The sequence below is a fragment of the Drosophila biarmipes genome, unplaced genomic scaffold, assembly GCF_025231255.1.
Source record: "Drosophila biarmipes strain raj3 unplaced genomic scaffold, RU_DBia_V1.1 ptg000016l, whole genome shotgun sequence".
NCBI lineage: Eukaryota > Metazoa > Arthropoda > Insecta > Diptera > Drosophilidae > Drosophila > Drosophila biarmipes.
Window position 1 is genome coordinate 1,082,129 of NW_026114534.1, and position 17,363 is coordinate 1,099,491.

Below are 17,363 nucleotides of genomic sequence, written 5' to 3' on the forward strand. Positions count from 1 at the left end.
TGATAAAACATTTTATTAAATTCGTTATATTAATAATATCTGTATATAAATGGCATTTGTTTGATTTAACGAATCAACGAAGAACAATAATATTGTCAACGGTTTTCTATTTTCTAATCATTAATAAGAGACAATTCTAGATAAATTTTTATGCTAGACATTTCTCAGTATCATTTGATTGAAAAAGAAAATATTTCTCTTCGTTTTTCACATTCAAATTATTTACTAATGTGAGATAATGTTTTTCATATATTTTTTAATATTATGAATAAAATAATTAAATTATTATTATCCAATAATATACCATATGCTTATAAAATTTCATTATAAAATTTGTATAAGCAACTTAATTAGCATAGTCTTACAACCCTCAACCATATGTAGTCCAAGCAGCACTATAAAATTAATTAAAGTACATAACAGCATGGACTGCGATATGCGTTCAAAATGTCGATGTTCATGTGTCCTGCAGTTCACACGATGACGCACAGTTTGCTGCGTTCTTCATCGACCCATGAGCCGAGTGATCCACCGCTTAGAGTTTTATAAATTGGTTTCTTAATTTTGTCAAATATGTTTTTATTGAAAGAAATTAAAAATACACCATTTTACTGGCATATATCAATTCCTTCAATAAATTTATTTTTATACCTAAAACGAATGCTGCGAAATGTCTTAGTTTTATATAACCAATATATATCAAAGTATTTCTTTTTAAATTGCATTTATTGTAAATAAATATATATATATATATATTAATACTTTTTTAGCGATATAAATTGAAATTTATATAAAACATTAACCTGTATAAAACCAGGTACAACATTGTACATTTTAGGTTGTTGCATTATCCAATGTATGCGCATAACTGAGATGAACAATACATATCGCAACGCGTGTATATTATGGTCCATATACACACAGTATTTTAATTGTGTTTATATACAATAATAATTTAATATTATTATTTTAATAATTCGATTTGCTTGTTCGAATTTTTATTTGTTTGTTTTGGCTGCTTATTATTTCTCTCATATGTATTAAATACAATATATAATTTTAATATTTGCATTATTTCGATTTGCTTGTTCGAAATTTCATTTGATCTATATTAGATCATATACATTTTGGCAATTCATATTTTATTTGTATTACTATAATGTATTTATTATAATATAAACAAATATTTTATTAACGGTAAGGATATACAATAATAATTTAATATTATTATTTTAATAATTCGATTTGCTTGTTCGAATTTTTATTTGTTTGCTTTGGCTGCTTATTATTTCTCTCATATGTATTAAATACAATATATAATTTTAATATTTGCATTATTTCGATTTGCTTGTTCGAAATTTTATTTGATCTATATTAGATCTCATATACATTTTGGCAATTCATATTTTATTTGTATTATTATAATGTATTTATTATAATATAAACAAATATTTTATTAACGGTAAGGATATACAATAATAATTTAATATTATTATTTTAATAATTCGATTTGCTTGTTCGAATTTTTATTTGTTTGCTTTGGCTGCTTATTAATTTCTCTCATATGTATTAAATACAATATATAATTTTAATATTTGCATTATTTCGATTTGCTTGTTCGAAATTTCATTTGATCTATAATAGATCTCATATACATTTTGGCAATTCATATTTTATTTGTAATACTATAATGTATTTATTATAATATAAACAAATATTTTATTAACGGTAAGGATATTAAAACATTAATGATCCTTCCGCAGGTTCACCTACGGAAACCTTGTTACGACTTTTACTTCCTCTAAATAATCAAGTTCGGTCAACTTTTGCGAAACAACCGTAACACGCAAGGCGTCACAGTGATCACGTCCGGAGACCTCACTAAATAATTCAATCGGTAGTAGCGACGGGCGGTGTGTACAAAGGGCAGGGACGTAATCAATGCGAGTTAATGACTCACACTTACTGGGAATTCCAAGTTCATGTGAACAGTTTCAGTTCACAATCCCAAGCATGAAAGTGGTTCAGCGGTTTACCCGGACCTCTCGGTCTAGGAAATACACGTTGATACTTTCATTGTAGCGCGCGTGCAGCCCAGGACATCTAAGGGCATCACAGACCTGTTATTGCTCAATCTCATTATTGCTAGACGCAATTTGTCCATTTAAGAAGCTAGTGTCCTTATAATGGGACAAACCAACAGGTACGGCTCCACTTATATAAACACATTCAAACACAATAAACATTTTACTGCCACCATGAATGAAGGCTATATAAGCTTCAACACCATAATCCTGAAGATATCTATTTAATATATTTGAGTCTCGTTCGTTATCGGAATTAACCAGACAAATCACTCCACGAACTAAGAACGGCCATGCACCACCACCCATAGATTCGAGAAAGAGCTATCAATCTGTCTTACACACTTATGTTCGGACCTGGTAAGTTTTCCCGTGTTGAGTCAAATTAAGCCGCAGGCTCCACTCCTGGTGGTGCCCTTCCGTCAATTCCTTTAAGTTTCAGCTTTGCAACCATACTTCCCCCGGAGCCCAAAAGCTTTGGTTTCCCGGGAAGCGACTGAGAGAGCCATAAAAGTAGCTACACCCAATTGCTAGCTGGCATCGTTTATGGTTAGAACTAGGGCGGTATCTGATCGCCTTCGAACCTCTAACTTTCGTTCTTGATTAATGAAAACATCTTTGGCAAATGCTTTCGCTTAAGTTAGTCTTACGACGGTCCAAGAATTTCACCTCTCGCGTCGTAATACTAATGCCCCCAAACTGCTTCTATTAATCATTACCTCTTGATCTGAAAACCAATGAAAGCAGAACAGAGGTCTTATTTCATTATCCCATGCACAGAATATTCAGGCATTTGAAGCCTGCTTTAAGCACTCTAATTTGTTCAAAGTAATTGTACCGGCCCACAATAACACTCGTTTAAGAGCACTAATGCAGGTTTTTAAATAGGAGGAACATATGAAAAAATACAAGTATCTAAGCACATGTAAGAACTCCACCGGTAATACGCTTACATACATAAAGGTATAGTACTAACCACAATTGTAAGTTGTACTACCCGTATGAAGCACAAGTTCAACTACGAACGTTTTAACCGCAACAACTTTAATATACGCTATTGGAGCTGGAATTACCGCGGCTGCTGGCACCAGACTTGCCCTCCAATTGGTCCTTGTTAAAGGATTTAAAGTGTACTCATTCCAATTACAGGGCCTCGGATATGAGTCCTGTATTGTTATTTTTCGTCACTACCTCCCCGAGCTGGGAGTGGGTAATTTACGCGCCTGCTGCCTTCCTTAGATGTGGTAGCCGTTTCTCAGGCTCCCTCTCCGGAATCGAACCCTGATTCCCCGTTACCCGTTGCAACCATGGTAGTCCTAGATACTACCATCAAAAGTTGATAGGGCAGACATTTGAAAGATCTGTCGTCGGTACAAGACCATACGATCTGCATGTTATCTAGAGTTCAACCAATATAACGATCTTGCGATCGCTTGGTTTTAGCCTAATAAAAGCACATGTTCCATAAGGTTCATGTTTTAATTGCATGTATTAGCTCTAGAATTACCACAGTTATCCAAGTAACTGTTAACGATCTAAGGAACCATAACTGATATAATGAGCCTTTTGCGGTTTCACTTTTAATTCGTGTGTACTTAGACATGCATGGCTTAATCTTTGAGACAAGCATATAACTACTGGCAGGATCAACCAGAATAATGTTTTTATTCATATTTCATTCATATTTTTTGAATAGAAATTAGCAATATATATGTTGTTATAGATTTTATTTCTATCGAATACGGCCATTTTTATATAGCATTCGTATACGTTTGTTTTCCAATTTATACTTGTTTCGCCACTAATAATAACAAGTTTTTATTGATGTCAAAAAGAATCATATTCTTTATAAACACAATATTTATTTTTCATATATTTTCTTTATATATGCACATTTCATTCTAAAATATCATTTTTGTTCGACATACATAATATATTGTATCCACACATGTACAATTTTTGTTTAACCAATATAAGATATTGAGTTAATCATTTGTATTTTGACGATAAATTTAAAATTTATCTATATATATCCATATAAGTCTCTGGTAATATATAAAATAGAACCGAGTGTATATATATAATTATTACTACTATATTTATTTCTTAAATAATATATACTTATATATTATTTATATATATACTCTTTATTATATATTATATAATTTCTTAAATAACTCTCTTAATAGCTATTTTTTATTATCAACAATATAAGTTGATATTAATATTGAAAATGTATTCATAATTACATTTTTATATTTCTTTGGTAGACTTTTATGTACTATTATTATTTAATAATACACATATAATATAAATCATGTTAGCCTACCTCCTAAAATTAACGATAAAATTCGGAAACAATTTGTTATTCTATGTACAATAGAAACTTGGCCTTTGTTTCAACGTTATTATCTTTGGGCTTAAAATATTAACCGCGGAGCCAAGTCTCGTATTCAAATAAATGAATAAAGAAACAAATTTGACGGATAATATCTTCTCTACTGACATATGTCAATAGCAGACGGCCGGCCCATTGACCATCCTATAGTAGTTTTTGGACACGCTGTCTCCCATTCGGGTATATTCAATTTACTTTGCCACTCACCCATATAGTGTTCTCTTATATAATAAGACAACGCACTTTTATATTCATTATATGGATATATTGCCTTCCTCATATTTGCCACACCACCTATAGTAGTTTTTGGACACGCTGTCTCCCATTCGGGTATATTCAATTTACTTTGCCACTCACCCATATAGTGTTCTCTTATATAATAAGAAAACGCACTTTTATTTTCATTATATGGATATATTGCCTTCCTCATATTTGCCACACCACCTATAGTAGTTTTTGGACACGCTGTCTCCCATTCGGGTATATTCAATTTACTTTGCCACTCACCCATATAGTGTTCTCTTATATAATAAGAAAACGCACTTTTATTTTCATTATATGGATATATTGCCTTCCTCATATTTGCCACACCACCTATAGTAGTTTTTGGACACGCTGTCTCCCATTCGGGTATATTCAATTCTCTTTGCCACTCACCCTTATAGTATTCTCTTATTTAATAAGAATACTAAAATACTTCTCATATTATAGATGTAATCTATTAACTTCTCAATATCCATACGGTTTATGTATGGTATTGACAAAATCCTATGCATTTGCATAAGATTTATTTTGCCACAATTTATAGTACTAGTGCCGCCCTCACTAGGTATAAATATCTCATTTCGCTAGTAGTGTATGGGCAAATTCTACTAGCTATTCTCATAAATATGTCACTTATATGACATATCTATACAATTCATGCACTTTTATATGTATATTTGCTATATTATACATTATTATGCCTTATAGGTATTATACCTATAAGCCACATCCATACGATTGCTTAATATAAATATATGTATAATTTTTTATACATATTTTTTTTTTATTTATGTATGGTTTTTTATTCATATCCATATACTGTATTCACTTTTATATGGATATGATTGGCGTTTTATATAGTATTGACAAAATCATAAGTTTGACCAATACGAGGAGAGGTCCGCCAACGACCACCTCCCTATAGGTGTTTTTGGACACGCTGTCTCCCATTCGACTGCTTACTATACTAGGGGCTACCCGCTCCGTATGATATTCTCTCATATAACAAGAGAATGCAAGAAATATTCGTATTTTATGAATATAATCCATTTATTTTTCAATATCCATACGTTTTACTTAGTTTTTTGTACGGTATTGACAAAATCCTATGCATTTGCATAAGATTTATTTTGCCACAATTTATAGTACTAGTGCCGCCCTCACTAGGTATAAATATCTCATTTCGCTAGTAGTGTATGGGGAAATTCTACTAGCTATTCTCATAAATATGTCACTTATATGCCATATCTATACAATTCATGCACTTTTATATGTATATTTGCTATATTATACATTATTATGCCTTATAGGTATTATACCTATAAGCCACATCCATACGATTGCTTAATATAAATATATGTATAATTTTTTATACATATTTTTTTTTTATTTATGTATGGTTTTTTATTCATATCCATATACTGTATTCAATTTTATATGGATATGATTGGCGTTTTATATAGTATTGACAAAATCATAAGTTTGACCAATACGAGGAGAGGTCCGCCAACGACCACCTTCCTATAGGTGTTTTTGGACACGCTGTCTCCCATTCGACTGCTTACTATACTAGGGGCTACCCGCTCCGTATGATATTCTCTCATATAACAAGAGAATGCAAGAAATATTCGTATTTTATGAATATAATCCATTTATTTTTCAATATCCATACGTTTTACTTAGTTTTTTGTACGGTATTGACAAAATCCTATGCATTTGCATAAGATTTATTTTGCCACAATTTATAGTACTAGTGCCGCCCTCACTAGGTATAAATATCTCATTTCGCTAGTAGTGTATGGGGAAATTCTACTAGCTATTCTCATAAATATGTCACTTATATGCCATATCTATACAATTCATGCACTTTTATATGTATATTTGCTATTATACATTATTATGCCTTATAGGTATTATACCTATAAGCCATATACATACGATTTCATTTTTTTATTTATATATGGTTTTGTATTTATAACCATATACCGTATTTACTTTTATAAGGATATGATTGGCGTTTTATATAGTATTGACAAAATTATAAGTTTGACAAACACTTTTTTAAGTCTTTTAGTTAAAATTGTCATTTTTAATTGACTATCTAAACACTAGATATATTTGCACATGGAGCAAAGAGTATAAAAATTGGTCGCGTCACTAATAATATCGCGATACATTTTTACTACCATCAAAATACCACATACGTTTATATGTCCTCTTTATTTAATTTGGTTTCTAAACCTCAGGAATAGTTTTAATTATATGTGCGCTCTAAGTTGAATGAATTTCTTGAATCTCTTTACTTGAATTTCTAAGACTTAAAAATATTTATAAATAGATGTCCTATTGCATAATATTTTTTTATCGCTTCACTTATAAAATAACGATCCTGCCTTTCTACCTTTGAATAAACATTCATATAAACATGGAGAAAAAAACGTTCGCGTCACTAACAGTATGTGACGATAAAATTTTGCTAACATTAAAAGGAACATATTTTTATATGTCAACTCTTAGTTGAATTGGTCTATTGCTTAAGATTCTAGACCTTAGGAATATTTTTATATTATATGTTTGCCAATCTTCGCGTCACTAAAAAGATGACGATTCATATTGTTATTATTAGATGGTCGAGTTGTACTTATATTGATATGTTAATCAAATTGGTCTCTTACTTGAAAATCTAGACCTTAGGAATATTTTTATATTATATGTTTGCCAATCTTCGCGTCACTAATAAAATGACGATTCATATTGTTATTATTAGATGGTCGAGTTGTACTTATATTGATATGTTAATCAAATTGGTCTCTTACTTGAAAATCTAGACCTTAGGAATATTTGTATATTATATGTTTGCCAATCTTCGCGTCAGTAATAAGATGACGATTCATATTGTTATTATTAGATGGTCGAGTTGTACTTATATTGATATGTTAATCAAATTGGTCTCTTACTTGAAAATCTAGACCTTAGGAATATTTTTATATTATATGTTTGCCAATCTTCGCGTCACTAATAAGATGACGATTCATATTGTTATTATTAGATGGTCGAGTTGTACTTATATTGATATGTTAATCAAATTGGTCTCTTACTTGAAAATCTAGACCTTAGGAATATTTTTATATTATATGTTTGCCAATCTTCGCGTCACTAATAAGATGACGATTCATATTGTTATTATTAGATGGTCGAGTTGTACTTATATTGATATGTTAATCAAATTGGTCTCTTACTTGAAAATCTAGACCTTAGGAATATTTTTATATTATATGTTTGCCAATCTTCGCGTCACTAATAAGATGACGATTCATATTGTTATTATTAGATGGTCGAGTTGTACTTATATTGATATGTTAATCAAATTGGTCTCTTACTTGAAAATCTAGACCTTAGGAATATTTTTATATTATATGTTTGCCAATCTTCGCGTCACTAATAAGATGACGATTCATATTGTTATTATTAGATGGTCGAGTTGTACTTATATTGATATGTTAATCAAATTGGTCTCTTACTTGAAAATCTAGACCTTAGGAATATTTTTATATTATATGTTTGCCAATCTTCGCGTCACTAATAAGATGACGATTCATATTGTTATTATTAGATGGTCGAGTTGTACTTATATTGATATGTTAATCAAATTGGTCTCTTACTTGAAAATCTAGACCTTAGGAATGTAATATATAAAGGATTAAAAATTCGCCACAAAGCCAAGCAAACAATCAATGCATACAAATAGATTGTTGGTTGAACTTTATATAAGAAGTTCAACACAACAAATAAATTATGCAATTTTATTATCGAATCATCAAGCAAAGGATACGCTTCAGTGGATCGCAGTATGGCAGCTGCTCAACCACTTACAACACCTTGCCTGTTACAAAAGTCGTTTACAATTGATTCTAGGCTTTGTCATTGTATTAAATAATGCTTTTATATGTAACTAGCGCGGCATCAGGTGATCAAAGATCCTCCCAATTTACTATGTTACAAATTACATTGGCATCACATCCATTGTCGTTTAAAAAGTAAATTATAAACTTTAAATGGTTTAGAAGCCATACAATGCAAATTGCCCCTTATTTATCATTGCAGTCCAGCACGGATACGACCTTAGAGGCGTTCAGGCATAATCCAACGGACGTAGCGTCATACCACTGTTCGCTCGAACAAGTATTGTGCCATTGGTCCGTACCTGCGGTTCCTCTCGTACTACGCAGGAATGCTGTCGCAACAACGTTTTGTCATTAGTAGGGTAAAACTAACCTGTCTCACGACGGTCTAAACCCAGCTCACGTTCCCTTGCATGGGTGAACAATCCAACGCTTGGTGAATTTTGCTTCACAATGATAGGAAGAGCCGACATCGAAGGATCAAAAAGCGACGTCGCTATGAACGCTTGGCCGCCACAAGCCAGTTATCCCTATGGTAACTTTTCTGACACCTCTTGTTAAAAACTCTTTAAACCAAAAGGATCGAAAGGCCGAGCTTTTGCTGTCCCTGTGTGTACTGAACACCGAGATCAAGTCAGCATTTGCCCTTTTGCTCTATGTGTGGTTTCTGTCCGCACTGAGCTGGCCTTGGGACACCTCCGTTATTATTTGAGAGATGTACCGCCCCAGTCAAACTCCCTACCTGGCAATGTCCTTGAATTGGATCATACCTGAGTAATTGGAGTTATACCAAATTTTCAAATCAAAAATACATAAATGCACCGTTTTATTAAAGAATTTGTTTGCGATTATATAACAAACTCGTGATACTTTGATCAAGAAGCTTGCATCAAAACCCAATACCATAAGATATAATAAATATATCCGTATAATGGCTAGGAAATGATACACGTTCCATTTAATCAAGTAAGTAAGGAAACAATAAGAGTAGTGGTATTTCATTGGCGATACCAAACCGAGGTCTAATATCTCCCACTTATTCTACACCTCTTATGTCTCCTTACACTGCCAGATTAGAGTCAAGCTCAAAAGGGTCTTCTTTCCCCGCTAATTATTCCAAGCCCGTTCCCTTGGCTGTGGTTTCGCTAGATAGTAGATAGGGACAGTAGGAATCTCGTTAATCCATTCATGCGCGTCACTAATTAGATGACGAGGCATTTGGCTACCTTAAGAGAGTCATAGTTACTCCCGCCGTTGACCCGCGCTTACTTGAATTTCTTCACTTTGACATTCAGAGCACTGGGCAGAAATCACATTGTGTCAACACCCGCTAGGGCCATCACAATGCTTTGTTTTAATTAGACAGTCGGATTCCCCAAGTCCGTGCCAGTTCTGAATTGATTGTTAATTGATAATCGTTATAATTAATAAGAACTAATTGGTTTAACCCAATTAGTATTCTTAAAAATTTTAGCAAGAAAGTTCCACAATTGGCTACGTAACTAAACTATCCGGGGAACAAGTAACTAACATAAATGCTAGAAACTCTATTTACCCAGAACGAGCACATAAACCATGTTATTGTTTCCCAATCAAGCCCGACTATCTCAATCTTCAGAGCCAATCCTTATCCCGAAGTTACGGATCTAATTTGCCGACTTCCCTTACCTACATTATTCTATCGACTAGAGACTCTTCACCTTGGAGACCAGCTGCGGATATTGGTACGGCCTGTTGAGAAGTTTGCGTGTCCCCACCATAAATTTTCAAGGTCCGAGGAGAAAATATCGACACAACAGTATATGTCATGCTCTTCTAGCCCATCTACCATATCTCTCTGCGAAAGACTTCCATGGTAGTACGGCTATAAAACAGAAAAGAAAACTCTTCCGATATCTCTCGACGGCTTCTTTATGGTCGTTCCTGTTGCCAGGATGAGCACGAGGCCCATATTTAATAACAAACGGATACTCAACAGGTTACGGAATTGGAACCGTATTCCCTTTCGTTCAAAATTATTCAAGTATATTAATTTAGCTAGATTTTATATAATATATATATTTGTTTGGCATTTGTATTTTACTTGAAAATTTTCGGCTTTCGCCTTGAACTTAGGACCGACTAACTTGTGATCAACCACTGTTCACACGAAACCCTTCTCCACTTCAGTCCTCCAAGGTCTCATTCGATTATTTGCTACTACCACCAAGATCTGTACCAATGGCAGCTCCATGCAGGCTTACGCCAAACACTTCTACGCATACCATTGTACCTTCCTACTCACTAAAGTTTCAAAATTTATATTACAAGTAATATAAATCATCTACTTTAGCGGTAATGTATAGGTATACAACTTAAGCGCCATCCATTTTAAGGGCTAGTTGCTTCGGCAGGTGAGTTGTTACACACTCCTTAGCGGATTTCGACTTCCATGATCACCGTCCTGCTGTTTTAAGCAACCAACGCCTTTCATGGTATCTGCATGAGTTGTTAATTTGGGCACCGTAACATTACGTTTGGTTCATCCCACAGCGCCAGTTCTGCTTACCAAAAGTGGCCCACTGGGCACATTATATCATAACCTTGAACTTCATATCAAGAAAGTTAAGGTTCTTACCCATTTAAAGTTTGAGAATAGGTTAAGATCGTTTCGACCCTAAGGCCTCTAATCATTCGCTTTACCAGATAAGATTATTTTATATAATATTAAAATGCACCAGCTATCCTGAGGGAAACTTCGGAAGGAACCAGCTACTAGATGGTTCGATTGGTCTTTCGCCCCTATACTCAATTCTGACAATCGATTTGCACGTCAGAACTGTTTCGGTCTTCCATCAGGGTTTCCCCTGACTTCAACCTGATCAAGTATAGTTCACCATCTTTCGGGTCACAGCATATATGCTCAAGGTACGTTCCAGTTAGAGGCATAAATAATATAAATATCATTATACATAACTATATAGAACGCCCCGGGATTGTGTTAATTAGCTATAAATAGTTAAAAAACTAATCCCATTATTAGTCAAGTTAATTACGCTATTAGGTTTATATCCCAATAACTTGCACATATGTTAGACTCCTTGGTCCGTGTTTCAAGACGGGTCCCGAAGGTATCCTGAATCTTTCGCATTGTTAATCCTACAAGTGCATATAATAAACACAAAAATCAATGATAATTATGCCATTATATAATTCCGAAAAATTAACGCACTGTATTCATATAAATCTATCAGCACTTTATCAAATTAATAACATTTATTCTGTGTTAAAATGCAAGCAAATTAATTTGAATAAACTATAAGTTATATTTTATGATAAATTTGGTATGCTAATAGATTACAATGTCCTTATATGGAAAAAATGCACACTATTATCATAATATTGTTTAAATATTACAATTCTAATGATGAATTTTCCATAACGGATATTCAGGTTCATCGGGCTTAACCTCTAAGCAGTTTCACGTACTGTTTAACTCTCTATTCAGAGTTCTTTTCAACTTTCCCTCACGGTACTTGTTTACTATCGGTCTCATGGTTATATTTAGTTTTAGATGGAGTTTACCACCCACTTAGTGCTGCACTATCAAGCAACACGACTCTTTGGAAACATCATCTAGTAATCATTAACGTTATACGGGCCTGGCACCCTCTATGGGTAAATGGCCTCATTTAAGAAGGACTTAAATCGTTAATTTCTCATACTAGAATATTGACGCTCCATACACTGCATCTCACATTTGCCATATAGACAAAGTGACTTAGTGCTGAACTGATTTCTTTTCGCTCGCCGCTACTAAGAAAATCCTTGTTAGTTTCTTTTCCTCCCCTAATTAATATGCTTAAATTCAGGGGGTAGTCCCATATGAGTTGAGGTTGTGTATAACTTTTATATGCAATTAATTCTTTATATATAATGATAAAACATTTTATTAAATTCGTTATATTAATAATATCTGTATATAAATGGCATTTGTTTGATTTAACGAATCAACGAAGAACAATAATATTGTCAACGGTTTTCTATTTTCTAATCATTAATAAGAGACAATTCTAGATAAATTTTTATGCTAGACATTTCTCAGTATCATTTGATTGAAAAAGAAAATATTTCTCTTCGTTTTTCACATTCAAATTATTTACTAATGTGAGATAATGTTTTTCATATATTTTTTAATATTATGAATAAAATAATCAAATTATTATTATCCAATAATATACCATATGCTTATAAAATTTCATTATAAAATTTGTATAAGCAACTTAATTAGCATAGTCTTACAACCCTCAACCATATGTAGTCCAAGCAGCACTATAAAATTAATTAAAGTACATAACAGCATGGACTGCGATATGCGTTCAAAATGTCGATGTTCATGTGTCCTGCAGTTCACACGATGACGCACAGTTTGCTGCGTTCTTCATCGACCCATGAGCCGAGTGATCCACCGCTTAGAGTTTTATAAATTGGTTTCTTAATTTTGTCAAATATGTTTTTATTGAAAGAAATTAAAAATACACCATTTTACTGGCATATATCAATTCCTTCAATAAATTTATTTTTATACCTAAAACGAATGCTGCGAAATGTCTTAGTTTTATATAACCAATATATATCAAAGTATTTCTTTTTAAATTGCATTTATTGTAAATAAATATATATATATATATATTAATACTTTTTTAGCGATATAAATTGAAATTTATATAAAACATTAACCTGTATAAAACCAGGTACAACATTGTACATTTTAGGTTGTTGCATTATCCAATGTATGCGCATAACTGAGATGAACAATACATATCGCAACGCGTGTATATTATGGTCCATATACACACAGTATTTTAATTGTGTTTATATACAATAATAATTTAATATTATTATTTTAATAATTCGATTTGCTTGTTCGAATTTTTATTTGTTTGTTTTGGCTGCTTATTATTTCTCTCATATGTATTAAATACAATATATAATTTTAATATTTGCATTATTTCGATTTGCTTGTTCGAAATTTCATTTGATCTATATTAGATCATATACATTTTGGCAATTCATATTTTATTTGTATTACTATAATGTATTTATTATAATATAAACAAATATTTTATTAACGGTAAGGATATACAATAATAATTTAATATTATTATTTTAATAATTCGATTTGCTTGTTCGAATTTTTATTTGTTTGCTTTGGCTGCTTATTATTTCTCTCATATGTATTAAATACAATATATAATTTTAATATTTGCATTATTTCGATTTGCTTGTTCGAAATTTTATTTGATCTATATTAGATCTCATATACATTTTGGCAATTCATATTTTATTTGTATTATTATAATGTATTTATTATAATATAAACAAATATTTTATTAACGGTAAGGATATACAATAATAATTTAATATTATTATTTTAATAATTCGATTTGCTTGTTCGAATTTTTATTTGTTTGCTTTGGCTGCTTATTAATTTCTCTCATATGTATTAAATACAATATATAATTTTAATATTTGCATTATTTCGATTTGCTTGTTCGAAATTTCATTTGATCTATAATAGATCTCATATACATTTTGGCAATTCATATTTTATTTGTAATACTATAATGTATTTATTATAATATAAACAAATATTTTATTAACGGTAAGGATATTAAAACATTAATGATCCTTCCGCAGGTTCACCTACGGAAACCTTGTTACGACTTTTACTTCCTCTAAATAATCAAGTTCGGTCAACTTTTGCGAAACAACCGTAACACGCAAGGCGTCACAGTGATCACGTCCGGAGACCTCACTAAATAATTCAATCGGTAGTAGCGACGGGCGGTGTGTACAAAGGGCAGGGACGTAATCAATGCGAGTTAATGACTCACACTTACTGGGAATTCCAAGTTCATGTGAACAGTTTCAGTTCACAATCCCAAGCATGAAAGTGGTTCAGCGGTTTACCCGGACCTCTCGGTCTAGGAAATACACGTTGATACTTTCATTGTAGCGCGCGTGCAGCCCAGGACATCTAAGGGCATCACAGACCTGTTATTGCTCAATCTCATTATTGCTAGACGCAATTTGTCCATTTAAGAAGCTAGTGTCCTTATAATGGGACAAACCAACAGGTACGGCTCCACTTATATAAACACATTCAAACACAATAAACATTTTACTGCCACCATGAATGAAGGCTATATAAGCTTCAACACCATAATCCTGAAGATATCTATTTAATATATTTGAGTCTCGTTCGTTATCGGAATTAACCAGACAAATCACTCCACGAACTAAGAACGGCCATGCACCACCACCCATAGATTCGAGAAAGAGCTATCAATCTGTCTTACACACTTATGTTCGGACCTGGTAAGTTTTCCCGTGTTGAGTCAAATTAAGCCGCAGGCTCCACTCCTGGTGGTGCCCTTCCGTCAATTCCTTTAAGTTTCAGCTTTGCAACCATACTTCCCCCGGAGCCCAAAAGCTTTGGTTTCCCGGGAAGCGACTGAGAGAGCCATAAAAGTAGCTACACCCAATTGCTAGCTGGCATCGTTTATGGTTAGAACTAGGGCGGTATCTGATCGCCTTCGAACCTCTAAACTTTCGTTCTTGATTAATGAAAACATCTTTGGCAAATGCTTTCGCTTAAGTTAGTCTTACGACGGTCCAAGAATTTCACCTCTCGCGTCGTAATACTAATGCCCCCAAACTGCTTCTATTAATCATTACCTCTTGATCTGAAAACCAATGAAAGCAGAACAGAGGTCTTATTTCATTATCCCATGCACAGAATATTCAGGCATTTGAAGCCTGCTTTAAGCACTCTAATTTGTTCAAAGTAATTGTACCGGCCCACAATAACACTCGTTTAAGAGCACTAATGCAGGTTTTTAAATAGGAGGAACATATGAAAAAATACAAGTATCTAAGCACATGTAAGAACTCCACCGGTAATACGCTTACATACATAAAGGTATAGTACTAACCACAATTGTAAGTTGTACTACCCGTATGAAGCACAAGTTCAACTACGAACGTTTTAACCGCAACAACTTTAATATACGCTATTGGAGCTGGAATTACCGCGGCTGCTGGCACCAGACTTGCCCTCCAATTGGTCCTTGTTAAAGGATTTAAAGTGTACTCATTCCAATTACAGGGCCTCGGATATGAGTCCTGTATTGTTATTTTTCGTCACTACCTCCCCGAGCTGGGAGTGGGTAATTTACGCGCCTGCTGCCTTCCTTAGATGTGGTAGCCGTTTCTCAGGCTCCCTCTCCGGAATCGAACCCTGATTCCCCGTTACCCGTTGCAACCATGGTAGTCCTAGATACTACTATCAAAAGTTGATAGGGCAGACATTTGAAAGATCTGTCGTCGGTACAAGACCATACGATCTGCATGTTATCTAGAGTTCAACCAATATAACGATCTTGCGATCGCTTGGTTTTAGCCTAATAAAAGCACATGTTCCATAAGGTTCATGTTTTAATTGCATGTATTAGCTCTAGAATTACCACAGTTATCCAAGTAACTGTTAACGATCTAAGGAACCATAACTGATATACTGAGCCTTTTGCGGTTTCACTTTTAATTCGTGTGTACTTAGACATGCATGGCTTAATCTTTGAGACAAGCATATAACTACTGGCAGGATCAACCAGAATAATGTTTTTATTCATATTTCATTCATATTTTTTGAATAAAAATTAGCAATATATATGTTGTTATAGATTTTATTTCTATCGAATACGGCCATTTTTATATAGCATTCGTATACGTTTGTTTTCCAATTTATACTTGTTTCGCCACTAATAATAACAAGTTTTTATTGATGTCAAAAAGAATCATATTCTTTATAAACACAATATTTATTTTTCATATATTTTCTTTATATATGCACATTTCATTCTAAAATATCATTTTTGTTCAACATACATAATATATTGTATCCACACATGTACAATTTTTGTTTAACCAATATAAGATATTGAGTTAATCATTTGTATTTTGACGATAAATTTAAAATTTATCTATATATATCCATATAAGTCTCTGGTAATATATAAAATAGAACCGAGTGTATATATATAATTATTACTACTATATTTATTTCTTAAATAATATATACTTATATATTATTTATATATATACTCTTTATTATATATTATATAATTTCTTAAATAACTCTCTTAATAGCTATTTTTTATTATCAACAATATAAGTTGATATTAATATTGAAAATGTATTCATAATTACATTTTTATATTTCTTTGGTAGACTTTTATGTACTATTATTATTTAATAATACACATATAATATAAATCATGTTAGCCTACCTCCTAAAATTAACGATAAAATTCGGAAACAATTTGTTATTCTATGTACAATAGAAACTTGGCCTTTGTTTCAACGTTATTATCTTTGGGCTTAAAATATTAACCGCGGAGCCAAGTCTCGTATTCAAATAAATGAATAAAGAAACAAATTTGACGGATAATATCTTCTCTACTGACATATGTCAATAGCAGACGGCCGGCCCATTGACCATCCTATAGTAGTTTTTGGACACGCTGTCTCCCATTCGGGTATATTCAATTTACTTTGCCACTCACCCATATAGTGTTCTCTTATATAATAAGACAACGCACTTTTATATTCATTATATGGATATATTGCCTTCCTCATATTTGCCACACCACCTATAGTAGTTTTTGGACACGC

At 32.6% G+C, this 17,363-nt stretch overlaps 5 non-coding genes across 5 annotated transcripts; all 5 read right to left on the reverse strand.

Moving 5' to 3' along the window:
- Positions 1 to 364: 364 nt before the first annotated feature.
- Positions 365 to 543, reverse strand: LOC127011857 (5.8S ribosomal RNA). The gene has a single exon (XR_007765318.1). It is a non-coding gene; the product is annotated as a 5.8S ribosomal RNA (ribosomal RNA).
- A 1,203-nt stretch (positions 544 to 1,746) lies between these two features.
- LOC127011903 (small subunit ribosomal RNA) lies at positions 1,747 to 3,741 on the reverse strand. Its single transcript, XR_007765361.1, has one exon. It is a non-coding gene; the product is annotated as a small subunit ribosomal RNA (ribosomal RNA).
- Positions 3,742 to 8,555: 4,814 nt separating this feature from the next.
- LOC127011957 (large subunit ribosomal RNA) lies at positions 8,556 to 12,526 on the reverse strand. The gene has a single exon (XR_007765416.1). It is a non-coding gene; the product is annotated as a large subunit ribosomal RNA (ribosomal RNA).
- A 402-nt stretch (positions 12,527 to 12,928) lies between these two features.
- Positions 12,929 to 13,107, reverse strand: LOC127011858 (5.8S ribosomal RNA). Its single transcript, XR_007765319.1, has one exon. It is a non-coding gene; the product is annotated as a 5.8S ribosomal RNA (ribosomal RNA).
- Positions 13,108 to 14,310: 1,203 nt separating this feature from the next.
- Positions 14,311 to 16,306, reverse strand: LOC127011932 (small subunit ribosomal RNA). The gene has a single exon (XR_007765391.1). It is a non-coding gene; the product is annotated as a small subunit ribosomal RNA (ribosomal RNA).
- Between the last annotated feature and the right edge of the window lie 1,057 nt (positions 16,307 to 17,363).